The sequence below is a fragment of the Panthera onca genome, chromosome B2 (assembly GCF_046562875.1).
Source record: "Panthera onca isolate mPanOnc1 chromosome B2, mPanOnc1 haplotype 2, whole genome shotgun sequence".
Classification (NCBI taxonomy): Eukaryota; Metazoa; Chordata; class Mammalia; order Carnivora; family Felidae; genus Panthera; species Panthera onca.
In genome coordinates this window covers 39960992-39988820 of record NC_138343.1, presented here as the reverse complement: position 1 = coordinate 39988820, position 27829 = coordinate 39960992, and the positions used below count along the sequence as shown (strand labels likewise).

The following is a 27829-nucleotide window of genomic DNA, read 5'->3' as shown; positions in this document are numbered from 1 at the left end:
AATGATTAATGCCTCCATGAGGAAGCCTCCACAAAAATCCCAATAGTATGAGGTTTGGGAAACTTTCAGGTGGGTAAACACATCCACATGCCAGGAGGGTGATGCACCCCAACTCCACAGGGATAGAAGCTTGGGACTCTCCCAGACCTCACCTTATGTATCTCTTCACCTGGCTGGTCGTCTGTATCCTTTATCATATCCTTTAATAAACTGGTAAATGTTGGTATATATATTCCTGAGTTCTGTGAACTGTTCTAGCAAATTAATCAAACCCAAGGAGGAGGAGATCATGGGAACTTCGATCTGTAGACAGTTGGATAAAGTTGTGGGTAACCTGGGTACCTACGACTTGTGATTGGCATCTGAAGTGGAGGAAGTCTTGTGGGAGTGAGCCCTTCACCTGTGGGATCTGACCCTATCTCCGACTGGATAGTGTCAGAATTGAGGAAAATTACAGGACACCCAGTCGGTGTTGCAGAATTGCCTGGTGTAGGGAAAAAAAAACCCCACACATCTGGTGTCAGAAGCATTGTGAGTGTGGTAGTCATGTGAGAGTAAAGGATAAATATATAGGAGGACTGTGAGGTTTTTCCTATACAGGTGGTATCTCATCTTTGTTTTAGTTTTAATTCCCCTGCTGACATACGATGTTGAGCATCTTTTCGTATACTTATGTGCAATCTGTATATCTTCTTTGGTGATGTATCTGTTCAGGACTTTTGCCCATTTTTAATTCAGATTATTAATTTTCATATTGTAGAGCTTTAAGAATTTATATATGTTGGACAACAGTCCTTTATCAGATGTATCTTTTGCAAATATTTTATCCCAATCTGTAGCCCAACTCCTCATTCTCTTGACATTGTCATTTGCAGAGCAGAAGTTTTTACATTTTTTAAAGTTTATTTAAGCAAACATTTTGAGAGAGAAAGAGTGTGTGCACACAGGCATGAGAGAGAAAGACAGAGAGAGAGAGAGAGAGAGAGAGAGAGAGAGCAGGGGAGGGGCAGAGAGAGAGAGGAGACAGAATCCCAAGCAGGCTCTGAGCCCTCAACATAGACCCCGAGGTGGGGCTCAAACTCTTGAACCGTGAGATCATGACCTGAGCTGAAACCAAGAGTCAGATGCTCAACTGACTGAGCCACCCAGGCGCCCCCAGAAGTTTTTAACTTTAATGAAGCCCAACTTAGTAATTATTTCTTTCATGGATCATTCCTTTGGTGTTCTATCCACAAAATCATGACCTTATCCAAGGTCATTTAAGGCTTCTCCTATGTTATCTCCTAGGAGTTTTATAATTTTGAGTTTTATGTTTAGGTCTATGATCCATTTTGAGTTAGTTTTTGTGAATAATGTAGGTCTATATCTAAATTCATTTTTTTGTATGTAGATGTCCAATTGTTCCAGCACCATGTATTGAAAAGAATTTTTTTGCTTCATTGTATTACCTTTGCTCCTTTGTCAAAAATCTGTTGGATGTGTGTGTGTGTGTGTGTGTGTGTGTATTTTTTTTTAAGTTTATTTATTTTTGAGAGAGAGTGCAAGCAGGGGAGGGGCAGAGGGAGAGGGAGACAGAATCCCAAGCAGGCTCTGCACTATCAGTGGGGAGCCCAACGTGGGGTTCGAACTCACAAACTGTAAGTTCATGACCTGAGCCGAAATCAAGAGTTGGACTCAACTGAATGAGCCACCCAGGTGCCCCCGACATCAGTTGGTTATATTTATGGGTCTATTTCTGGGTTTTCTGTTCTGTTTCATTGACCTTTTTGTCAATTCCTTCACCAATACCACACTGTCTTGAAGTTGGGTATTGTCAGTCTTTTGACTTTGTTCTCTTCCTTCAATACTGAGTTGACTATTCTGGGTCTTTTGTGTCTTCATATAAACTTTAGAATCAGTTTGTTGATATCCATAAAATAAGTTGCTGGAATTTTTATTCGGATTGTGTTGAATCTACAGATCAAGTTGGGAATAACTGGCATCTTGACAATAGTTAGTCTTCCTACCCGTGAACATGAAATAAATAGCTCTCTATTTAGTTCTTCTTTGATATCTTTCATCAGAGTTTTATAGTTTTTCTCACTGAGGTCTGTTCATATGATATTTTTTTTATTAAAAAAATGTTTTTAATGTTTATTCATTTTTGAGAGACAGAGAGAACAGTGCGTGAGCAGGGGAGGGGCAGAGAGAGAGGGAGACAGAATCCAAAGCAGGCTCTAGGCTTTGAGCTATCAGCACAGAGCCCGACATGACTCGAACTCACTGACTGCGAGATCATGACCTGAGCTGAAGTCGGACACTCAACTGACTGAGCCACCCAGGCACCCCTGTTCATATGATATTTCATATCAAGAATAAATAAATGTTTTATTTTGGAGCAGGTGGCTAATATAAGTGGCAATTTCAAATTCCACTTGTTCCATTTGCTGGTATATAGGAAGATGATTTGCTTTGGAATATTAACCTTGTATCTTGCAACCTTTCTACAATTGCTTATTAATTCGAGGATTTTTGTTGCTGTTGATTCTTTTAGACTTTCTGTATAGGCAATCATGTCATTTGTGAACAGATACAGTTTTGTTTCTTCCTTCTTAATCTGTATCTCTTTTATTTCCTTTTCTTGTCTTATTGTATTAGCTAGGACTTCAGGTACAATGTTGAAAACAGTGGTGAGAAGGGACATCTTTACCTTGTTCTTGATCTTAGTGGGAAAGCTGAGTTTCTCATCATTAAGTATGATATTAACTATAGGTTTTGGGTAGATGATCTTTATCAAGTTGAAGAAGTACCCCTCTATCCCTAGTTGCTGTGAGTTTTTATAATGAATGAGTGTTGGATTTTGGCAAATGCTTTTTCTGCATCTGTTGATATTATCATGTGATTTTTTTCTTCTTTAGCCTATTAATATGACATTTTATATTAATTGAGTTTTGAATGTTAAACCAGACTTGCATATCTGGGGTAAATCTCACCTAGTCATGGTGTATAATTTTTATACGTTGTTGGATTCAATTTGTTAGTATTTTGTGGTGGAATTATGCATCTATATTCATGAGAGATTTGGTTTGTAGTTTCCTTATAATGTTTTTGTCTGGTGCTCGCTTTGGCAGCACATATATAATGTTTTTGTCTGGTTTTGATATTAGGATAATGCTGGCCTCATAGAATAAATAGGGAAGTATTCCTTCTACTTCTATCTTCTGAAAGAGATTGGAGAGAACTGGTATAATTTCTTCCTTAAATGTTTGGTAGAATTTGCCAGTGAACCCATCTGGGCCTGGTACTTTCTATTTTGGAAACTTCTTACTTATTGAGTCACTTTTTTTAAAGGTTATTTATTTATTTTAAGAGAGAGAGAGAGAGAGTGAGGGAGAGAGAGAGAGAGAGAGAAAGAATGAGCGGGGGAGAAAGAAAGGAAGAGAAAGAGAATCCCAAGCAGGGCTCAAACTCATGAACCTTGAGATCATAACCTGAGCTGAAATCAAGAGTTGGACACTCAGCTGACTGAGCCACCCAGGTGCCCCTGATTCAATTTCTTTAATAGATATAGGCCTATTCAGATTATCTATTAGTAATATTTTTTAAGGATAGATTTCTAGGGGCGCCTGGGTGGCTCAGTCGGCTGAGCATCCGACTTAGGCTCAGGTCATGATCTCGTAGTTCGTGAGTTCGAGCCCCGCGTCAGGCTCTGTGCTGACAGCTTGGAGCCTGGAGCCTGTTTCAGATTCTGTGTCTCCCTCTCTCTCTGCCCCTCCCCCGCTCATGCTCTGTCTCTCTCTCTCTGTCAAAAATGAATAAAAAATTAAAAAAAAAAACAACACAAGGATAGATTTCTAGAGATAGGATTCCTGGTCTAGGAATCTTGGTCTAGTGTGTGTGTGTGTGTGTGTGTGTGTGTATGTCTGCATGTGATTCTGAAAGTAGCACATACTCTATGTTAAATAAATAAACTGTGAAGAAATATACCAATTAAAAAAGTAAAAGTTCCCTAACACCTCTTTCCCCAGACAGACTCCACAAAAGTGATCACTGTTAATGATTTCCTGTGGATTTTTCCCAAAACATTTTCTATTCCTGGTTTGAATATTTAAATTAACATTTTTTTAATGTCTATTTATTTTTGAGAGACAGAGCATGAGTGGGGGAAGGGCAGGGAGAGAGGTAGACACAGAACTGAAGCAGGCTCCAAGCTCTGAGCTGTCAGCCCAGAGCCCCACGTGGGGCTCGAACCCACAAACCACGAGATCATGACCTGAGTCGAAGTCGGCGCTCAACCGACTAAGCCACCCAGGTGCCCCTGAATGTTTTTAAAGGCCTTGATACCTATTTATAAATTGCTTTGCAAAAAGCCTGTAATAAGGCATGCTCATTTCTATTAGGACTGAGGTTTACAACTTTTTCACTTTTTTGTAAATATAGAAATATAGTGGGGTGCCTGGGTGGCTCCATCGGTTAAGCTGCTGACTTTGGCTCAGGTCATGATCTCATGGCTCATGAGTCGAGCCCCGTGTCGAGCTCTATGCTGATAGCTCAGAGCCTGGAGCCTGCTTTGGATTCTGTGTCTCCCTCTGTCTCTGCCCCTCCTTGCTTGCACCCTGTCTGTCTGTCTCTCTCAAAAATAAAATAAAACATAAAAAAAAAAGAAATATAGCACATTATTTTAGAAAATATAGAACATTTTTAGAAGAACAAATTAAATCACCCATAATTCCACCATGTGGAGATGACCAGTAGTAATGTTTTAGAAAATTTCTCTCTGGGCATAAAACAGGAACACAAATCACCGGTGTCATGTGACATGCACAAAACGCCAGATCAAGAGACAGAACATGCCTCCACTCCCCCACTGCCCTGTCCCAACCATGCATTGATTCTTTAATGTAGTGGGAATTAATCTTCTCTAGCCAGGTTGGTTGGTTGGTTGGTTGGTTGGTTTTGGTTTTTTTTAACCATCTTAACCCTTTTTTTCTACTCAGATTTGTTTTTTTTTTTTTTTTCTTCTCTCTTCTGACTTAATATAGTGAGCATTCCTCCATATCTTTAAAAGTTATGTATAATTTTGAGATGCTTATCCAAGTAAATGTAATTATTCTTATCCTCTGGCTCCCTTAGACTAGATTCCTAGAAGAATATGAGTTTTTTAAAAAAATTAGTTAATTAAGTTTTTAATTTACGTCCAAGTTAGTTAGCAGATAGTGCAATAATGATTTCAGGAGTAGATTCCAGTGATTCATCCCCTATGTATGAGCATCTAGTGCTCATCCCCACAAGTGTCTTCCCTAATGGCTCTTACCCATTTAGCCCATCCCCCCACCCACAACCCCTCCAACAACCCCCAGTCTGTTCTCTGTATTTAAGAGTCTCTTATGTTTTGTCCCCCTCCTTGTTCTTATATTATTTTTGCTTCCCTTACCTTATGTTCATCTGTTTTGTATCGTAAATTCCTCATATGAGTGAAATCATATAACTTCACTAAGTGGCTAATTTTGCTTAGCATCATACCCTCTAGCTCCATCCATGTATTTGTAAATGGCAAGATTTCATTCTTTTTGATTGCCGAGTAATATTCCATCGTATATATATACCACATCTTCTTTATCTGTTCATCTGTCGATGGACATTTGGGCTCTTTCCATACTTTGGCTATTGTTGATAGTGCTGCTATAAACATTGGGGTGCATGTGCCCCTTTGAAACAGCAGACCTGTATCCCTTGGATAAATACCTCGTAGTGCAATTGCTGGGTCATAGGGTAGTTCTATTTTTAATTTGTTGAGGAATTTCCATACTGGTTTCCAGAGTGGCTGTACCAGTTTGCATTCCCACCAACAGTGCAAAAGAGATCCTCTTTCTCTGCATCCTTGCCAACATCTGTTGTTGCCTGAGTTGTTAATTTGAGCCATTCTGACTGGTGTGAGGTGGTATCTCATTGTGGTTTTGATTTGTATTTTCCTGATGATGAGTGATGTTGAGCATTTTTTATGTGTCTGTGAGCCACCTGGATGTCTTCTTTGGAGAAGTGTCTATTCATGGCTTTTGCCCATTTCTTCACTGGATGCTTTGTTTTTTGGGGTGTTGAGTTTGATAAGTTCTTTACAGATTTTGAATATTAACCCTTTATCTGATATGTCATTTGCAAATATCTTCTCCCATTCTGTCGGTTGCCTTTTAGTTTTGCTGATAATATGAGTTTTTTTTACATTAATTTACTTTGAGGGAGAGAGAGTGAGAGAGAGCAAGTGTACTCGAGCAAGGGAGTGGCAGGGAGAGAGGGAGAGAGAGAATCCCAAGCAGGTTCCGTGCTATGAGTGCAGAGCCCGACCTGGGCTCCATCCCAGGAACCACAAGATCATGACCTGAGCCGAAATCAAGAGTCAGTCGCTCAATCGACTGAGCCACCCAAGCACCCCAAATATAAGTATTTTTTTAAACACTTTTTAAATGTTTATTTATTTTTGAGAGAGAGAGAGAGAGAGAGAGAGAGAGAGAGAGAATAGGGGAGGGGCAGAGAGAGAGGGAGAGAGAAAATCCCAATCAGGCTCCAGGCCATCAGCACAAAGCCTGACGCAGGGCTCAAACCCATGAACCGTGAGATCATGACCTGAGTTAAAGTCAGACACTCAACCAACTGAGCCACACAAGTGCCCCTAAACGTTTGGTGCTTACAGTCCAACTATCTTCCAGAAACATATCAAATTTATACAGGGAGGGAGTTGGGGAGGATAAGAGAGAGGAATAAAGCTAGGTGATGCCCAGCATGTCACATAGCCATTGTTTATAGTGACTTGCTGAGATGTGGCCAGCTTGATGACTGGTGGCTACTACCAGCAATCAGGGCCCTCAGCTTCGTGGGTCCATCCATGGCCTGAACATTCATTTATTCTTTCAACAAATATTATTATTTAAAAAAATTTTTTTAACATTTTTATTTATTTTTGAGAGACAGAGACAGAGCACCAGCGGGGGAGGAACAGGAGAGGGAGACACAGAATCCGAAGCAGGCTCCAGGCTCTGAGCTGTCATCACAGAGCCCGACCCGGGGCTCAAACCCGCAAACCGTGAGATCATGACCTGAGCCGAAGTCGGACGCTCAACCGACTGAGCCACCCAGGCGCCCCTCTTGCAACAAATATTATTAAGCTTCTGCTCGCTCTGCATTGTTCTAGATACTGAAAACACTGCAGAGGTGAGGCACACTTTCTGCCCTTGGAGAGCTTACATTCTGATAGGGGGTCACACCCTAAGCATTTGAACAAATGAGTACGTAATGTCTGACCGTGGGAAAATTATGAAGAAAGATAAAGCAGGACCTGGGCATAGAACGTGAACGCCTGGGCGTGATGGAGTCCTTTGAATGGGGCTGGTCAGGGAAGGCCTTTCTGAGGCGGTAACGTTCCAGCTGAGACCTGAGTGAGGATCCGTGAGAATATCTAGAGCTGTGGTGGTGCTCAGTCCTAGCTGGACATTAGAATCGTCTGAGGGAGCTTTTAAAAATCTCAGCGCCCAGGCAACACTCCAAGCCAATCAAATCAGAATCTCTGGAGATGGAGCCCCGGCACCGGTATTTTGTAAGTTCTTTAGGTGATTCCGATGTGTAGCCAGGGTGGAGAACCAGTGTCCTGGGGCAGCTTTGCCAAATAGAAATGCAAGGCAAACCACATGTATAATTTTAAATATTCTTGTAGCCACATTTTAAAAAGTAGAAAGAACAGGGCACCTGGGTGGCTCAGTTGGTTAAGCGTCCGACTTTGGCTAAGGTCATGATCTCACAGTTCCTGAGCTCAAGCCCTGCATCGGACTCCCTGCTGTCGGCACAGAGCCTGCTTCGGATTCTGTGTCTCCCCCTCTCTCTACCCCTCCCCTGCTTGCTCTCTCTCTCTCTCTCTCTCTCTCTCTCAAATAAATAAACATTAAAAAAAAAAAAGTAGAAACAAGTGACATTAATTTTAATAACACTTTATTTTTTAAAATATTTTTAAATGTTTATTTGCTTTTGAGACAGAGAGAGACAGAGAGATAGACAGAGCACGAGCTAGGGAGGAGCAGAGAGAGAGGGGGCCACAGGAATCCAAAGCAGGCTCCAGGCTCCATGCTGTCAGCACAGAGCCCTGACGCAGGGCTTGAACCCACAAACCGCGAGGTCATGACCAGAGCCAAAGTCAGATGCTCAACCAACCGAGCCACCCAGGTGCCCCTTAATAACATTTTATTTTACCTAATACATCTAAAATATTATTTCATCATGTAACCAATAGACAAATTATTAATGTGATATCTTGTATCGTTTTTACTAAGCCTTTGAGATCTGGTGTGTATTTTACACTCAGAAGCACATCTCAGTTGAGAGCAATCACGTTTCAGGTGTTCAGTGGATACATGTGGCCACCATTCTGGACAGCACAGCCCTAGAGGAAGAGCTTTCCAAGCAAAGGAAGTAGCAGGTACAAAGCAGTTAAGACCTGAATGGGTTATTGAGTTTCCGGTACCGCTAGGAGGCAAATGTGGCTGGAGGGTAGTAAAGGAAAGTAGAAGTGGTAATAAATGAGGTCAAGGAGATGGGGTTCAGCCTTTTGGATTTTATTCTAAATATGATGGGAAGCCATTGGAGACTTTTGGGAGAGGGAAAGAGAGAGAGAGAATATGAGTAGGGAAAGAGGGAGCCCAAGCAGGCTCAGTGCTGCCAGTGCAGAGCCTGAGGTGAGGCTCCACCGAGGGGCTCGAACTCATGAACTGTGAGATCATGGCCTGAGCTGAGATCAAGAGTTGGCCACATAACTGACTGAGCTACCCAGGCACCCTTAATTCACTTTTCTAAAGAACCCTTTGACTCCTGCCTCGGAAGCAGCGTGCGTGGAGACCAGAGTGAAAAGCAGGGAGGTTCTAGATATAGGCTGTTACATTCGCCTGGGTGACAAATACGGGCAGTTTGAATTTAGGTCAGGGGGCAGGTGCTGCAAAGGGAAGTATTCCAAGGCAAAGCCTATTGAAGTTGCTAATGGATTGGAATTGGGAACCGTGAGAAAAAAAGGAGTCACAGATAACTCCAAGGTATTTGCCCTGAGCCAATGATGGTGGAGGTTGGGGTAGGGAAAGGGTGAAATAGGGGTTCGTTTTCAGCATAGAACGATCAAAGTGGATGTGTCCTTTAAATCTGGAACTTGTATCAGCAAAGGCCCAGCGGGTGGGTGTAGGGAGAGGTCAAGCAGTGGAGATCCCATATGCTAAGAATGTGTGTTGGGGCGGGGGCCAGGGTATGGGAAAATGGGAGGTAAAACACACTGCAGTAGGGGCTCCTGGCTGGCTCAGTCTATGGAGCGTGCAACTCTTGATCTCAAGGTTGCGAGTTCAAGTTCCACGTTGGGTGTAGAGATTACTTTAAAATCTTTAAAAACAACAAAAACACTGCAATAGGTTATAGAGGGCCTTGAATGCCAAACTAAGGAATTTGAAATCTACTTGATAGGAATGGGAGGAGCTTTGGAAAGGCCTTGAATGCCAAACTAAGGAATCTGAAATTTATTTGATAGGTATGGGAGGAGCTGTGGAAATTTTCGAGCAACAATTAAGATGACCGGAGCTTAACCTTACATTAACAGCTTTCTGTTTAATAATGTGAAAAATGCCCACAAGCTTCACTAAAATTATAGATTTAGTGTGGTGATAGCCAAGTTTTTGAAAAAAAAAATCTCACGTATGGATAAAAAGGCTTCATGTATTACAAAAGAGAGACTGGAAGGAATATTATCAAAATGTTCACAGAGGGGTTTTGGTGGTTGGTAAGGCTATGAATAACATTGGATTCTTTTTGCTTTTCTTTCTGCTTTTCTGTATTTCCCAACTTTTCTTTAATCGAGCGTAACTACCTTTATGTGGAGAATAAGTTTAAACCAGCAACTTAAATGTGTGCGAGATTGGAGGGAGTACATTCGATGCAGAGTGGAGGCTGGGATACGGGTTGGGTTTACTGTGGCCATCCAGGGGAAATGGAAGGAGAAGTTGAACTGGGGCAGGGGCCACGGGAGGAGGAGGGATGTGAAGAATGTATTTCTTGCCTTCAAATTGGATTTGTCAGGAAGCCTTCCTACAAGTGCCATAGTTAAGAAGGATGGGCTCTGGGGGCACCTGGGTGGCTCGGTCACTTGGGCATCCAACTGCGGCTCAGGTTACAATCTCACAGTTTGTGGGTTCGAATCCCACATCGGGCTCTGTGCTGACAGCTCAGAGCCTGGAGCCTGTTTCGGATTCTGTGTCTCCCTCTCTCTCTGCCCTCACCCACTCACATCCTGTCTCTCTCTCTCTCTCTCAAAAATAAATAAACATTAAAAAAAAAAAGAAAGAAGGATGGGCTCTGGAACCTGGCTGCTGGAGCTGCAGTGTGAACTTGGCCATTACTTGGGCAAATTATTCTTTGTGCTTCCTAAAACTCCGTAAGGAGGAATAATACTTATACCTACCCCATGAGGTTGGCCTAGGAAGTAATTGAATGAATACATATTAACCCCATAGCAGTGTTTGGCTCATAGTGGGCACTTGGGGTTTTAGCTGTCATTCTTACTACTCACCTGGCCTCAATGGAATTGGTGCTGCAGGTGGTTGCAGAGTATGGAGCAGAGTGAAGGGACCAAAGTTACTGAAACATTACCCCTAACAGATTAATTTTTTATAAGAATGTATCTTGGGGCACCTGGGTGGCTCAGTCGGTTAAGCGTCTGACTCTTGATTTTGGCTCAGGTCATGATCTCATGGTTCGTGGGATGGAGCCCCGTGTCGGGCTCTGTGCTGACAGTGTGGAGCCTGCTTGGAATTCTCTCTCTCCCTCTCTCTCTCCCTCTCTCTCTCTCAAAATAAATAAACATTTAAAACAAAGAATATATCTATATATATGTATATTTTTTTAATGTTTATTTTTGAGAGAAAGAGAGAGACAGAGCACAAGCAGGGGAGGGACAGAGAGAGAGGGAGACACAAAATCTGAAGCAGGCTCCAGGCTCTGAGCTGTCGGCACAGAGCCAGACGTGGGGCTTGAGCTCATGAACCGAGAGATCATGACCTGAGCTGGAGTCGGATGCTTAACTAGCTGAGCCACCAGGGTGGTCCTATTTGTATACTTTAAAAAATCTTAGTAGTGAGAGTTTTTGGAAAATAAGTTGGGCCATCTCAGAAATGGTGAGCTCCCACCACTAAAGAAATTTAGCAAGTGCTGCACGGATCATTGAGGGGCTGGTACAGGGCTGTGATTCCAAACTAGTTTTCATCAGAGGATGTACTGGGGTTTTTTTTGTGTAACTAAATGCATTCCATTGAAAGTACTATCCTTTAGGGGCACCTGGCTGGCTCAGTTGAAAGAGCATGCGACTCTTGATCTCAGGGTTCAAGCCCCATGTTGGGTGTAGACTTTATTATTATTATTATTATTAAAGATTAGGTTAAAAAGAAAGCATTATCCTTTAATCTGAGTCTTCTCAAAGGGTTTGGTATTCAGGGAGTCTTTGTTTTATGAAATATGGTATATATAGATTATAGGTTTTTTCCCTAATAACCTTACTTGGCAATAGTCTTACTTTTTGGTCTCCAAAATTTTGGGGGAAATTTTATTGGTCTTTGAAATGTAAATTTCTGGGAACTAGGGTTGTGGGGAAAGTGAATAATTTGGGTAGGCAAGTAGGTGCCTTCGAATCCCCTTTTGACCCTGAGATTCTCTTACTTCAGGGCCACAGTTTGGACCCCCTCATCCCAGTGAGTCATTCTGCAAATGTGAGCTTTTAGGTGGGGGACTGGGTAACGATGTGAGCGGTTCCACTCAGTTCTGCCACCTACAACTGTCATACAGTTCTTCCAATATCCCCTCTTGGCAGGCAGACCCTGCAAGGAACCACTGCCCCGTGGCCCCAGCTTCACCCATCCTTGGATTCCCACGTGCAGGCATGTGCGGAAGGCTCCTGATGGGGAGGCTCTGTGCTCCGTGCCACGGGGCCAGGAGGTGTTATTGACATCAGCCCCCCCCGGGGTGTCTACCCCAGGGAGCGTATGGTGTGACACCCTTCATCTACAAAGCACGGTTTTGTTATCACGGCTTCCTCATACATAAAGTGAGGGTCATAATTCCATCCAGCAGCCACGGAGATGCATCTGTCCCCGCTCCCCTCACCTACACCCAGAGCTGGAAAGAAAAGTCAGACTCTGAGAAGCTCGCCATGAGATCAAAGCAGAATGGGTGTAGCAGGGGTGTGCACAGCTACCTTAAAGAGAATGGCGTCCAAACCACGAGACCTGATTGTCCCTGGACCAAAAACTAACACATCTACAAAGAAAGGCCCATGAGCTGTGGATACTTAAAAAAAAAAAAAAAAAAGCAAGAGGCGACTGAGTAGAGAGGGGGCCTGACCTGGCCTGGTGACTTTCCCTTTGGTGGAAAAAGTCACCTCTCCCAGCCCTTGCCCCCAACATAGGAACCTTTTTGGCCCCCTCCCTTAAGTTTTGCTCCCTTACCCACCACACCGCCTCTGCTTTGCCTCTGGTTGCCCTTGGGGAAGGGCCTGCAAGGACAGACCACGCTGGCCAGAGGCCCCAGGTGCCTCTGTCCTGTCCACTGTGTCCACTGTGTCTCCCAGGTGGGTTTAGACTCGGCTGTGTGGCATGTGTCTCTGTGTCAGGGCACTGTCTACCTTGAGTTTCCCCCCAGAAGCGGAGGCCCCTGCAGACGTGCTGGCAGGTCCTAGTTTGGAGCCTCAGACACTGAGGAGGTAGGCCCAGCTCTTGCCGAGGTCAGGCCACCCTTGTATTGCCAGGCAACATGCTGGCAATGTTACCTCCATACCTCCATACCTCCATTGGCCTTACCTTCTTCCCCTATCTTGGAGCTCCCCCAGTTCGGCTCCCAGTGTTCTTGTGAAGATGAGGTCAGTTAGTGGAGGGGAAAGGGCATCCTAACCTGTCCAAGCATTATTCATATTAGATGATGACCATCACCTTCTAACGGGATCATGTGTATATTAACCCTTCGCAAAGTGGAACGGGACATGTGAACTGTCCTAGTTCTGTTGGGAGTCAAGAACCGTGGGAAATTGACAGTTAGGCTCAAGAGAAATGGCAGATTGGCCACCCACCCACCCCCCTTTTGAGGGTTAAATTGATAATAGTGCCAGGGTTTACCCAGAGGAAGAACTAAGATGGGAAATGAACTGTGCTGTGGTTCAACAGGTGGCTGCCTCTCTGTGACCCCCCGGCTAAGTCGGGCTGTTGTGGAGCGGTAACCGGGGCACTTGGGACCCTCCATCAGAAGCCCTCTGCAGACAGCCGGTGGGTTTCCAGTAAAGCTCAAGGGCAGCGCGCACCATCACGTGGTTCACCATGCCCTGAGCTCAGGCTGTTGTTTTTCCACCGGACTAAAGCGAGCCCCAGCACCCTCCAGCTGCTCCTGTGAGAGGGAAGAGGGCCAGTGCCTGCTTAACCCGTTCTTACCTCTGACAGACACCCCTGCCAAGGGGCCCACGTGGGCTGGATACAGGTTGATGTGGCACATCTGGAGGAGCTCAGGTGTTCTTTTTCAGGGTGGTATGTTCTAGGCAGTTTGGATGTGCGTTTATATTTAGGAATCACTTGGCGGGCAAGAGAGGTGGTGTGGCAGCAGGGGGATGATAAACATCATACCCGCCGTGCAGAGTACTCTTCTAAGGATTTCACCTGCTATCTCACTTAATCCTCACCCCCCAAAATCCCTGGGTGGTAGACCCTATTTACAGATGAGGAAACTGAGGAACAGAGGGCTTCATTAACCTGTCGAAGACTGCACAGCAATTAGGAAGTGACAGAGCCAGAAGTTAAACCAGGCAGGAAGTCTGACAGCGGGGTCAGAACTCTGTTTATTATTCTTGTCATTTTTCCGTTGCACACCTAAGGCAGAGAAAGACTTGTCAAGGCCACACAGCTGGTGTATGACGGACCTGGTGGTCAGACCCAGGTCGGTCCACCTCCGGGGCTCACACTGGTAACCACCACTCCATTCTACATCTGTGGTCGCCCTTGGTATTCAGTGGTAATGTGTAATATGGTATTATATGTCATGTAGTACGATATTCTATCATAGTACCTTACCGTATTAGGGTATAACCTATTACAAGGTTACAGTTTATTTGATGAATTCTCTATTGTTGGACAGTTAGATTGTTTCCATTTTTTCAATATTAGAAATAAATGCCAAGTTTTGTTTTTTAAGAGAGAAATGGTAGGAATGTTGTTTGGTTTATCAGTTTATTTGTTTCTTTTCAAGGATGTAGAGCAGATGGGCTGAGCTCTCAGATGCTGGAAGAATTGGAGGCTTTGAGTTGACTGCTTGAATGGAGAATGAAATTCTGATTAGGAATGGTGCCAGGTGGAGAGAAGGAAAGAACAGACTCTGTGCTGTAGCCCAGGGATTTGGCATTGCCCGCTGAGATAGAAAATTGGGGATGCATTGCAGAAATATCTGTAATTCCCACTTTGGATATTTTAGCATTCTCTAGCGTTTTCCAGCCCAGTGTCTCATTGACATTGCCCAGATACACACGGGTGGGGCTGGGCAGAGGGTGAGCCATTTTCTTCCCCAGATCAGCCATGTGCAGCCATCTGGAGTTACACCATCTGTCCATCCCGTGTCCCTTGCTCCTTTGGCCCTTCCATCTCAGTGTGTCTTTGAGGTTCCCCCTTCGGTTCTTATGTCCCCGGTCGAAAGCAGAAGAGGAGGCCTGAGCACATCGTACACAGTGATGACCATAATGGCCTCCATATGCTGAGTCCCCAGCATGGTAGTGAGCCCTTTCCAGGCCTCATCTTTTGTATCTTCACAGCTTTTGGGAAGGGGACCGTTATGAAACTACCATCTTATGGAGGAGGAAAAGGAAACTTCAGGAAGTTAAGGGCTCGCCCAAGGCCATATAGCCAGGGACTGGTGGAGCTGGGATTCAGAGCCAGGGCTATCTAAACTCTGTGGCCACATCTCCTTTGCAGCCTTCGTGATGCACTATAAAAAGAAGACCCTCTAGTTCTCGGAGGGGAATCTTCAGAAAATCAGCAGGAACATGTTCATTACCTGCATGTGTGTTTACCGGATGGACTCATTTAGAGGATGTTGGGATAGTAAAGGATCCTGGAAGTATCTCTTTCCTACCATATTTTTAAAGTGCGTCAGACGAGGTCCAGAGAGATCAGCAGACTTGCCGAAGGGCAAAATGGTGGACCAACCAGATTAGAACCGAGGTCTTATGACGTCCACCCTGTGGTTCTTTGAGAGGCAAACAGCTCTTTGTTCTACTCTGTCGGGAGCATTGGGATCAAAAGCATGTGCCAGTAGGACAGATACAGAGAAATAGGAGTAGTTTGGTGGGGCTGGGCAATGCTAAGGTCCATGGAGACAGGGAGTCACAAGAATCCTCTGATTGTCCGTGCCTATTCCAGAATACACCCAAATCCTAATCCCACCGTACAGAAAAATACAAGTGGGGGCAAGTGGCAGGAAGGCAGTGTGGCCCAATGATTAAAAGTCTGGGCTCTGGCATGAGACAGACCAGGAGTCACATCCGGGCAAGGTGCTGTATCTCCCGGAGCCTCAGTTTCTTCATCCACAAAATGGGAGTCACAACTGCTTATTACGCGGGACCACTGCAAGCATGAAATGAGACAATGCTTGTGAATAAACTGGCATACGTTTGTGGAAAAAAAGAGAAGAATCTTGGGATTGTTTGAGTTGGTAGAAAAAGGAGAACACAAAACTGGTAACCAAATATGTGATTTCAACAAAAGGCCAAGTATTTCTTAATTTCATCTGATTCATTATTTCCCACAGGCTCTGTCAGAGGGGTGCTCATCGCACATTTCTACATGGTGGCGAAAAGCTCTGTGACCTCTCTTTGGTGAAGAACGCGGGTGAGCTCAGTGATAATACAGGATGCTTTTTACTTCCTGTCTTGAAAGGGGTGGGAGATAAGAGAAAGGAAGATTGTTAATATAAACTTGAAATCCAGATTCTTTCTAAAGTACGTCTCCTCAGCTGGGTGACCTCAAATGAACCTCTCACTGTCTCTATTGTCTCTTTACCACAAGGTCATTGTGATGGCCACATAATAGCCACTTTACATGCAGTATCTTATGTAACCCTCAGAGAAGCCTACAAGACAGATATTACCATTCCATTTCTAGATAAAGGAGAAGAAGACAGTTCCGGGAAGTTAAGTAACTTGTCAAAGGCCACACAGCACACAGCCAGCAACTGGCAGAGCTGTGATTTTTTTTTTTTTAGGTTTATTTATATTTGTTTTGAGAGAGAGAGGGTGGTGGGGGGAGGGGCAGAGACAGTCGGAGAGAGAGAGAATCCCAAGCAGGTGCTGCACTGTCAGCACGGAGCCTGACACGGGGCTTGATCCCATGAACTGTGAGATCGTGACCTGAGCTGAAATCGAGAGTCGGGCACTTAACCGACTGAGCCACCCCAGCGCCCCAAGATCTGTGATTTAAGACCAGGTCTGACCCCAGAGCCCACATGCTTCCCAGTATACCCAGGGTAGATTCAGATTTTGTTGGGTCTAAAGCTTCTGCAATTTTCGAGGCCCTCTTTAAGAAGGACAGTACAAAATCACAATACTAAAGATACCGAAGTGCGTATTTATTTAGATTTTGTGATGAAATCACAACATACTAGGAAACAATGTTAAAGCCCAAACATCACAAAATCCAGAAAAATAACATAATATTTATGTGAACTGCTTGATGCTCCTCTATGACACCTTTTGTATCCTCTTTGGTTGCATTCTCCTATGACAGTGATTTTGTAATCTTTACCATGGAGCAAATAGAAAAGATAACCCAGTGTTTCTCTAGCATAGTTGATTGGAAGTTTTTTAAAAAAAAATTATTGATAGTCTGGAAAAGTTTCATTCAGCTTTACACATCATTATTGGTAATGTCCTATAAATATTGGGATAATTGTCAATTTTGGAAAAACCTCCATCAAAGTTTCTTCCATATATGAGCCATAAGATTTTAGGGCATTTCGTGTTTTCTGGTACAGCGATTCATCTAAACTCATCTTTGACGGGCCCCTGGGTGGCTTGGTTGGTTAAGCGTCCGACTCGTGATTTTGGCTCGGGTGGTCATCTCACGGTTTGTGAGTCCGAGCCCTGCACGGACGGTGCGGAACTTGCTTGGGATTGTCTCTCTCCCCCTCTCTCTCTCTGCCCCTTCCCTGTTCACTTGTGCACACACGCTCACTCTTTCTTTCTCAAAATAAACATACATACATACATACATACATACATACATAAAGATTTTTAAAAATTAAAGAAAATAATCTTTGAATTGGTGACACTTCTTACCCTATTTTCTGTCAGCTAAGTGTTATCTTTGTTATCAGAATCTTGTGTTAAATCGGCAAAAAATGCTCATCTTTTCTAGTACACCCTTCTGTCTTCCACCCCCTAGGATGGAATGAGGATGGTTACGTTACTGAAAGACTCATAAATAAAGTCCTTTCTCACAAGTCTGTGACCTTTTCAAGGGAATTCATTACAAAATACCGGATGTGAAAACATAGGAAGCATTTGGATGATTTGGCCTGGAAAGGGGAGGGCTCAAGGCAGCGAATAAATAACCACCTTCAAGGATATGAACCTTAGTGGTCATTAGAGTCAGCAGGGTGTATCTGAGCCTGATTCTGAGATCTGGGGGGAGGAGATGGGGGGACCCCGTTAGCTGTCTAGTTAACAGGGTTCTGCAAGTCACTTGGAGCAGCTAGCCCTAAAATGGATACAAAGAATAGTAGAAAAGTAGGTGAGTGACAACAGCTAAAACTGCCTTGCTGTGGACTCAAAGTGTGACCCATGGTCTGGCACCTGCTGTGGGAGCTGGTTCGAAGTGCATAATGGGGCCGGTGGACTGGGTTGCTCCTGGCTGGCTCAGGATCTCAGGTATCTCAGGATCAGAAGGTCAAGCCCCACGTTGGGCCTGGTGATTACCTAAAAAAAAAAGAGAGAGAGAGAGAGAGACATACCTAATCTTGGGCCCCACCTACAACTGTTGAATGGGAATCTGCATTTTCCCAGAGCTGCGGGTGATTGTCTGAGAAACCCTGGACCAGAGACTTTAGTTGGAACTTCCGGGCGTGCCCACCCAGGCTTGGTGGCTGTCATTTGCCTCTGTGTCCTTGGCCTTAGGAACTGGCTTCTCTTCTAGCTTCTGGCAGTGTGGATTCATTACATCTCTGTTCCCCTCCCGCCAGACTGCAGACTCCTACAGGGTTGAGTTGTATTCCTCTTTGTTTTCTGGCCCTTTACAGTGCCTGGCACCCCGAGATACCACTTGTGGACTGTCCACTGCATGCCAAGAGCTTTGCTCTCTCTTACCTCATTTGCCTCTCACCTCAAGCTTGTAGGCTGAAATAAATATCCCCATTTGATGCATGTATGTATGTGTGTATGTATGTATATATTGTCTGTGCCCAACGTGGGGCTCAAACCCACGACCCTGAGATCAAGAGTCTCATGCTCTAACGACTGAGCCAGCCAGGTGCCCCAGAAGTCCCCATTTTATAGCTGAAGAAACTGAGACTCTGTCACTTGTTTACGGTCATAAGTGGCAGAAGCCAGGAACCAAACCCCAGGGTGTCTGATTCCAAAGCCTTCATTAAGAGGATTGGTAAATGTTTGTTGAGTCACTTACTTATTACTTCGTTATGATTCAAGTGTTCATTAATGTTCTTATTCATTGAGGAGACTCCTGGGAATTCGAGGACGACAAGCAGTAAAAACTGCTTCTTCTTGGTGAACTTTTTCTAGAATGGGATCATTCTAGAAGGTTGATCTGGCATCAACCTTCCAGAGGCAGGGAGCTAGCTGGGCTGCAGAAGCCCCCAGCCTGTCCCTGGGAATGGGGAGGTGGCAGTCCTGTGCCGCCCCCACGCCTTTCATAATGTCCTCCGTGACTCAGCAAAGAAACCCTGGGTCTGAAATCAGAGATGAGGCAAAAAAAAAAAAAACAAAAAAAAAAAAACCACAAAAAACACAAAAAACAAAAAAAAAAAACCCAAAACAAACAAACAAAAAAAACAACAGCAACAACCAGCTACCCTCAAAAATGTTTTCTTTTCTTGGAGGAATTTCCCTTTCATGTTCCTCATAACTCTGCCAGGGAATCCAGGAAGCCTTTGGCCTGGGGTCAGCTGTGACCACCCCCCCCCCACCCCCCCAGTCTAGTTTCTCTGGGACTTGTCCCTCCTCCTTCTGATTCCTCCCTAGGCCTGGGACAGCATCAGGGGCCGCCTTCTTCAGTGGTCTCTGATTCTGGCCCACCCAGCCCAAGACTCCTTACCTTATGTTAAATTATTAATCCTGATCCTGGACCCAGATTGTTGGAGTTAAGTTCCTGCCTGTACCTTTTACACTGTGTGACTTTGGGTAAGTCACTTCACTTTCCTCTTCTGTGAAGTGGGCACAACAGTACGTTTGAGGATTAAAATAATTAATATACGTAAAACACTTAGAACAATGCCTGACACAGTGATTACTATCTAACTGTTCGTGTTGTTATTATTCATTATAGAGCAGTTATTAATACCTAGAGGAGACCTGGGTGAGTTCGTGTTGAACTTCTGTTTCTTTCTTTCTTGCTTTCTTGCTTTCTTTTCTTGCTTGCTTGCTTGCTTGCTTGCTTGCTTTCTTGCTTGCTTTCTTGCTTGCTTTCTTGCTTTCTTGCTTTCTTTCTTTCGATAGGGAGAGTGAGTGCATGTGCCAGGGAGACTGAGCCGGGGAGGGGCAGAGGGAGAGGGTGAGGGAGACCCTTAAGCATGCTCACAGGGTAGAGCCTGATGAGGTTCCATCTCACAACTGACCATGAGATCATGACCTGAGCTGAAATCAAGAGTTGTACCTCAACCCACTGAGCCACCCAGGTGCCTCTGAATTTCTCTTTCCGTTTCTTCTAGCCCCACCCCAGATTTTGCCTGAATTCCCAATTATTCATGCTGTAGAGAGTTTAAGGGGGCAACTGCAAATGAGTGAATAGAATAAATTAATAAATTAGAAAGCTCTGGGTTGTTCTCTGAAAATGAGATTATTTTAATGGACGAAGAAGCCTGAGTCAATAGAGTTGACTGGGGAAGAACCACATTCCGTCCAGGAGGAGGGTGGCCCTCTGAGAATTTCCAATCACGGGATAGACAGACCTGCCTACTAAGGGGCAGTTTACCGATAGACTGATAAAGTCAGTATGAAGATCTCTAGACAACAGGGGAAGGAGAGAGTGATTCCTGGCTAGAGGCCAGCTTGTAGCTCTCAGCCCTGGACAAACATACAGAACCTGGGCCCCACACTTAAAGATTCTGATATCCACATCTGGGAGTAGAAACAGGGGCATCAGAACTCTTTTTTTTTGTTTGTTTTAATTATTTTTTTGAATTTACATCCAAGTTAGCATCAACAATGATCCAATCCAAGTTAGTGCAACAATGATTTCAGAAGTAGATTCCTTAATGCCCCTTCCCCGTTTAGCCCATCCCCCCTCCCACAACCCCTCCTGTAACCCTCTGTTTGTTCTCCATATTTAAGAGCCTCTTATGTTGTGTCCCCCTCCCTGTTTTTATATTATTTTTGCTTCCCTTCCTTATGTTCATCTGTTTTGTATCTTAAAGTCCTCATAGGGGCATCAGAACTCTTAAGAAACTTGCCACATAATGAGGAATGAAGTCCAACAGTAAACAGAATCAACTTAATAATAGAACAGCACATTACTGTAAATGAGTAGGTACACTTCTCTCTCCTTTGTAACCATCCCTCCAAGGTAGCTTATATTATCCCCATTTTATAGGTAAGAACACTGAGGTTTGAGTACTTTAACAGAGCCATTGTGTAATCCAGGCCTGATGTAATGTGCTGCATTCCACACCGCAGGAGGTCAGCCTGGAAGAAACTTCCCAGAAATTGAAATTAAGATTGTTCCGAACCTCTGATGTAAACTATAAAATCAAATCGATCCATAATGGGTCAGAGCAAAGATATGCAAGCTGATTTGAACAGACACAAAGGGTCCCAGAGCCAGGGAAGGCTCAACTTTAACCAGTGGCCTCTATTAACATACCTAAAGAAACAATGTGTCAATGGAGGTGGGAGGGTGCTTGGGCCCTGTGGGTCTGACATTCCGTGGGCTTGAGGGAGGGGCCCTGGCCCAGCCGACCTCTGACAGCATCGTGATCGGGCTTCATTCAGCTCTTCCCCTGGGCTTCCTTCCGTTCTCTCCTGCCCTCTCGGACTGTTGTTTCCTTCCATGGTTCCTCTTTCTCCACCTGCCCCTTAAATGTGTTTTCTGCATTCCATTCATCTGACATTCCCCAGGTGGCAGCATCCAGTCCACAACGGGGCTGCCTGTGCTGCGGACATCACAAGTGCATACTCCGGGTGTCCAGACTCTAGGCACCAAGATGAAGGTGGGGGAGAGGGGAGGGCGTCATCAGACATGACCGGAAGGTCACATCCCAGCTGGGCTGCTTGCTGGCTGTGGGCCTTAGAAATTTCTTTACATTGTTTTTCAGTCTCAGTTTCCTTATCTGTGAAATGGGTTGTTAATGCCTACTATAAATGATTGTTGTGAGAATGAAAATAGACACTAGGCATTCCAAGCCCTTGGGAAGGACTCTATAAATGGTGCCTATTTATTATGTCCAGCTGGTATGGGACTTCTCTGTGGGCACTTCAAAAGCAACATGTGAAACAGAGAACCCTTTTCCCCTAAATCTGTTCTTTCATTTGGACTCCTAATCAGATTCCACCCAATTGTGGCCAAAACCAGAATCCCTAGTCATCCTTGGACTGTCCCTCCCCTGTCATCCCCTCGGCCACTGAACTCCAGTCAGTTTGTTTCCTGCATTTCTTCTATTTTCGTAAAAAACCACCCTTGGAACTTCTCGTTCGGTTATTGCAAGAATCTCCTTTATTTATTTATTTATTTATTTATTTATTTATTTATTTATTTATATGTAATCTCTGTACCCAACATGCGTCTTGAACTCACCACCCCGAAATCAAGAGTTGCATGCTCTCCCAACTGAGCCAGCCAGACACCCCAAGGTTGTTGCAAAAACCTCTTGACTACCTTTCTCTACTTACTCCCCGGCAAAGTCCAACTGCTTATGTACCTAGGTCCTGATCCAGATTAGCCCCTTTAATGGCAGTCCATTGCCTTTAAGGCACAACTCAAATTCTCCTGTGGCCACAGGCTCTTCCTGATCTGCCCTGCTTTCCTGTCCAGGCTCCTTTCCTGGCACTGTCCTGTCTTGCACCCTCCCTGTTGGCAGTGCTGAGCCACACCCCAAATTTGCCAGGTTCTCATGCCTCGTTGCAGCACCACTGAGTTCCTGCAGCTTTCGTCTGTCTTTCCAACAAGGCTGAGCCCCTTGAGCCCTCAACTCCTTTTGGGCATCTCTGGGTTCCTGGTATGGGGCAGGCTCTCTCAGTAGGAGGCTCTCCTAATAAGGTTTAACATTTTCGCATCTTTGATGTTGGCCAAGCCCTGTTCTAAACACTTCATCTTCTCACAACTCTATGGGGGTAGGCGTGCTTCATTCATCCTTTCTGGCTGTACCTACAGAACATTCCCTCTGCCTAAGCCTTGGTCCAGGCACTGTGGATATGGCAGGGTACCCAGGACGGGGGTTGCTTAGAGATGAGGGGAGGGGTTTCTATTTGATGCAAGAAGGTCAAGAAAAGCCTCTCTGAAAAGGTGAAAATTGAGCCGAGACCTGAGGAAGAAGGAGAGGGGGCTACCTGAGTATCCAGGGGAAGAGTGGTCCAGGCAGAGGGAATAGCCAGGACAAAGGGGATCATTAGCCCCATTTGACAGATGAGGAACCAAGAGTCTAGGTAGATTAATCCAAGTCACAGAATAAGTGGTTCCAAACCCAGGCTCTGTAACTACTAACTCAGCCATTACTCTACACTGTCTTCTGAGGGACACGGTGGGTGCCTTGGCTGTGGGCAGGCCGGCTCTCTGTGTTCCCCATGCAACCCTCTAGCCGGAGCTTGCTCCCTGTGTCCAGGAGAGCCTGGGCGGATCAGCTGGCCCTGTATTCAGGTTCTCCTGGTGGCGCTGTGTTTCTGAAGTGTGTATCTGTTTCTGTGGCTTTCATTAGGAACAATTAGACTGCTTGGACTCTTCAGGCAGCCTCAGAAAGCATACTTCTCCTGCAACGCTGAGGATCAGACCCTGAAATGTGGTGACTCGGCCAAGGCACACTCCCCCTCCCTGGTCAGTAGTCAGAGTGGCCTCTGTGGGCAGTTGCTGTACTTCACCCCCTTCCTTCCTTCACACTTCAACAGGAGGATCTGAGGCAAGTGTCGGCGGAGGTGGTATTTGAGCTGGCCTTGAAGGGCAGGAAGCATCGCAAGAGAGGCACGGACGGGGCATTTAGGCAGAAGGAAGCGTGTGAGCTAGGCCAGAGCATCCGTGCTGGACCGTCTAGTGTATCTGGAGTCTAGGTACGTGGAGGGTGTGTTTGTTGGGAGAGGGGAGAGAGAGCTGGAGGGAGAATTTTAGGGTAGATCATGGCAGCCTTTTTTTTTTTCTTTAAGTTTATTTCTTTATTTTGAGAGAGAGAGAGAGAGAGCATGGAGAAGGGGCAGAGAGAGGGAAAGAGAGCTCCCTGTGTCAGCACAGAGCCCAACGTGGGGCTCAAAGTCACGAACCCTGAGATCGTAACCTGAGCTGAGGTTGGATGCTTAACTGGCTGAGTCAACCAGGCATCCCTAGCCGTTTGTTGTTGTTGTTGTTTGGGGTTTTTATGTTTTTTTTTTTTTTTTTTTTTTTTTTGGTAATGGCAGACTTTGCATGTCCATTTCAGATAGGTCTGGATTTTATCTGGGTAATCCTAGGGATTTTAAGGTTTTAAGAAGCAAAGGAAGCATGTGTGCATTCCTGATGTTTTTGAAAGAAGGCTTGGGCAGTAGTGGGGAGCAGGGGCTGGAGGGGGTGTGTGGAGGGAGAGAGGCCAGTGAGAAGAGAGAGGGTTGCACCAGTCCAAATGTTAGGTGGGAGTGCCTGAGCGTTGAGTGGAGGGGCCAGATTCCAGAGCCACTCTGATGACAAAGTCTGCTTATAGGTTAACTTGGACAAACTTGGAGCAAGAGGCACTAAGAAAGACTAGAGTCAGCGTTTTTAGATTGGGTGACTCAGGGGGTCGGGGTTAACTGACACCAAATACAAAGGAGGAGGGACTGGCTTTGAGCACTTTGAGTTTGAGGAGGCATCTGTGTGACATCTAGGTGGGGGTGTAGGCTGGGAGTTTGGGATGGAGGTTAGAACTGGAGAAGCATGAAGAACTGAGGCTGAAGGAATAGAGTGGGGTCTCTGATGTGTGTGTGAGAAGAGAAAACAAGGGCCTCGGCTTAAGCCCTGGAAGATGTTGACAGTTCTTGAGCCTGATGGAGGACGAGGAACCAGGGAAGGGATTGTGGAGGAGTGTTTGGTTAACGCATCTCTGGGACCATTTGACATATCACATCAGAAGATGGTTGAAGGTGGGGCGCCTCGATGGCTCAGTTGGTTAAGAAGCCTACTTAGGCTCAGGTCATGATCTTGTGGTTTGTGAGTTTAAGCCCTGCGTCGGGCTCTGTGCTGACAGCTCAGAGCCTGGAGCCTGCTTCCGATTCTGTGTCTCCTCCTCTCTCTGCCCCTCCCATGCTCATGCTCTGTCTCTCTCTGTCTCTCAATAGTAAATAAACGTTAAAAAAAAAATTAAAAAAAAAAAAAAAGAAGATGGTTGAAGGTGATGGAGGCCACATCCTGGGGGGAACACACAGTTAGCTTAGCCTGGGTTGTCTGCTCAGAGCCACTCAGAGACCAGGAGTGCTTCTGGTCAGCCTGAATTTGTTTACGTGGCCTTGTGTGTGCTGTCTTGTCCCTCCACACATGTCCACCCTCCCACTGTTGAGGGGACTCTCTTGAAAGTGGAGATCCTGACTTCTCCCCCATTATTCTCCAGGAAGCTCAGCCTAGAGTTTTTCACATTGTGGGGCTCAGAACACTAAGGAGGGGGCTGACTGGCCAAGCAGAATGGGTGGCTGTGGTGAACTTGGTCCACTGCTCCTTCAGTTCCTTTTTTTTTTTTTTTTTAATTTTTTAAGTGTTTTTATTTATTTTTGAGACAGAGAGAGACCAAGCATGAGCAGGGGGGAGGCAGAGAAAGAGGGAGACACAGAATCTGAAGCAGGCTCCAGGCTCTGAGCTGTCAGCACAGAGCCCAATGCGGGGCTCGAACTCATGGACTGTGAGATCATGACCTGAGCTGAAGTCGGACACTTAACCGACTGAGCCACCCAGGTGCCCCTCCTTCAGTTCCTTTTTAAAAGAACATCTTATTTTATGGACTGAGTATAATGTGCTCTCTGAATCTTGAGATGCTTCAGGCTTGCTCTACCCTTTGGTCCATCCATCTGCCCATCCATCCATCCATCCATCCATCCACCTACCCACCTATCCACTCATCCATCCATCCATCCATCCATGCATCCATCCGTCCATCCAGTGTTAGAGTTTTGCAAGTGTAGATACCTACTAAGAGCTGAGCAACTTGCATATGGAGTTAGGGGATCCCCAGCACTTTTCATGCATTACCTCACATTACAACAATCCTCTGAGGTGGGCATGACTACCTTGTTTTGCAGATGAAAAAATCAGATAATTTCCCCCAGGTCACACAACAAGTAAGTGACAGGTTCAGGCCTAGGTCTCTCTAACTCAAAAGTTCCTATGGTCTCAATCACGATGGTAAGGCCTCCCTGGGTAGGAGGTGATCATAATTTATTATCCAAACTGGAATGCTTTTTAAAAGGTTTAAGTGAAATATAATTTTCAGACCATAGAATTCACCTATATAAAGTGCACAAGTTTTTAGTTTTTTAGTATATTTACAGAGTTGTGCAGTCATCACCATAATCTAATTTTAGGACATTTTCATCACCCCCAAAAGAAACTCAGTTCCCATGAGCAGTCAGTCCCCATTACCATCACCCCCCACCCCAGCCCTAGACAACCACTAATCTATTTTCTGTCTCTATTGATTTGCCTATTCTGAACAATTCATATAAATGGAATGGTATGAACTGTGCTTTTTTGTGGTTGGCTTCTTTCACTTACCATAATGCTTCAAGGTTCATTCAGGCTGCAGGGTGCATCAACACCTCATTTCTTGTATGAATGACTGAGTGATACTCCATTGTATGGACATACCACATCATCTTCATTATATTTGTTCTTGCATCGATAGACATTTGGACTGCTTTCACTTTTTGGCTATTATGAATCATAATCATGCTCTGAAATTTGTATACAATTTTTGGGGTGGAGGTATATTTTTATTTTTCATGCATATATACTTAGGAATTGAATTGCTAAGTTATATGTAACTCTTTTTTTTTTTTAATATTTATTTTTTGGGAGAGTGCAAGCGGGGGAGGGGCAGAGAGAGGGGGACAGAGGATCTGAAGCAGGCTCTGCACTAACAGGCTGACAGCAGCGAGCCCGATGCAGGGCTTGAACCCATGGGCCGTAAGATCACGATCAGAGCCAAAGTCAGGTGCTCCACCGACTCAGCCACCCAGGTGCCCCTGTAGGGTAACTCTATGTTTAACATTTTGAGGAACTACCAAACCATTTTCCAAAGTGGCCGCATCCTTTTACATTCCCATCAGCAGTTATAAGGGCTCCGGTTTTTCCACAGCCTCACCAACACGTGTTATTCCAAACTGGGGCACTTTTGATAGTGAAAGGGTACACCACTAATAATTATACCAGGACAATCAGTACTAACTGGAACATATTTTAACTCTACCTACATACCAAAAAAAGTGAGAAGATTCAATTCCTGATTTCAGGGAACTTTCTGGCCACATGATGAGTCAAAGCCCCAAAAACCCCCATATTTGAGTCAATGAAAGAATCAAGTAAAGGTAATTATTAAGAAGGAAAGCAAAGACATTTTATTTCCCCCCAGGAGATTGTGTCCTCTTTAAGAGAAAAGAACTATCTTATATTTGTATTGTTTATGGCTCCAGGAGTATCTTGGCACTTCATAGGGTCTCAGTAAGGATCTGTGGAATAAATGAATGAATGAGAATGAATGATACACAGTCTCCAGGAGGGAAAGTAAAAACAGAAAAATAGAGTGAGTCACCTGGCCCAGATTTGTGAGTTTGGAGGAAGTACGGCTCTCTTCTAAAAGTGTATTTGTTTTTTGCTCAGTGTGCTAACAACACTAATGACAATTTTATTTGTTTATTTATTATTTTTTTAATAAATAATCATACTCTCTTTTTTTTTTTTTTTGAGAGAGGGAGAACGTGCGTGGGGGAGGGGCAGAGAGAGAATCCCAAGCAGGCTGTTAGCTGTCAGCACAGAGCCCAGCACAGGGCTCCCATGGTGACCTGAGCCCAAATCAAGAGTCCGATGCTTGACAGACTGAGCCACCCAGGCCCTCCACTAGCGACAATTTTAAAAGGAAAAAAGTAAAGGGGTGCCGGGGTGGCTCAGTGGGTTAGGCGTGTGACTTCAGCTCAGGTCATAATCTCGCCGCTTGTGAGTTTGAGCCCCACATCGGGCTCCGTGCTGACAGCTCAGACCCTGGAGCCTGCTTCGGATTCTGTCTCTGTCTCGCTCTGCCCTTCCGCCGCTCATGCTCTGTCTCTCTCTCTCTCTCTCACTCTCTCTCTTTCTCTCTCAAAAATAAATAAACATTAACATTTAAAAAATTAAAAGGAAAAAGTAAATAATCTACAATGAGAGGACTCTTAAACTGGATTTTGCAAGTGTAAATGGCTGAC

The 27829-nt window shown here is 44.8% G+C and overlaps 1 protein-coding gene and 1 non-coding gene across 5 annotated transcripts in view; one reads left to right on the top strand and one right to left on the bottom strand.

Annotated features, from left to right (window-relative positions):
• The window catches only part of CCND3 (cyclin D3), a 98450-nt gene that overhangs the window by 48874 nt on the left and 21747 nt on the right, over positions 1-27829 (top strand). For 2 of the 4 annotated variants that reach the window (XM_060615521.3, XM_060615522.3), the window contains exon 2: positions 15820-15899. The exons of the other annotated variants lie outside the window; for them this stretch is intronic. The gene's annotated coding sequence lies outside the window, so the exon portion shown is untranslated. The remainder of the gene's footprint in view (positions 1-15819; positions 15900-27829) is intronic. 4 annotated transcript variants of the gene reach the window in all.
• On the bottom strand, positions 18463-18535 carry TRNAK-CUU (transfer RNA lysine (anticodon CUU)). Its single transcript has one exon. It is a non-coding gene; the product is annotated as a tRNA-Lys (tRNA).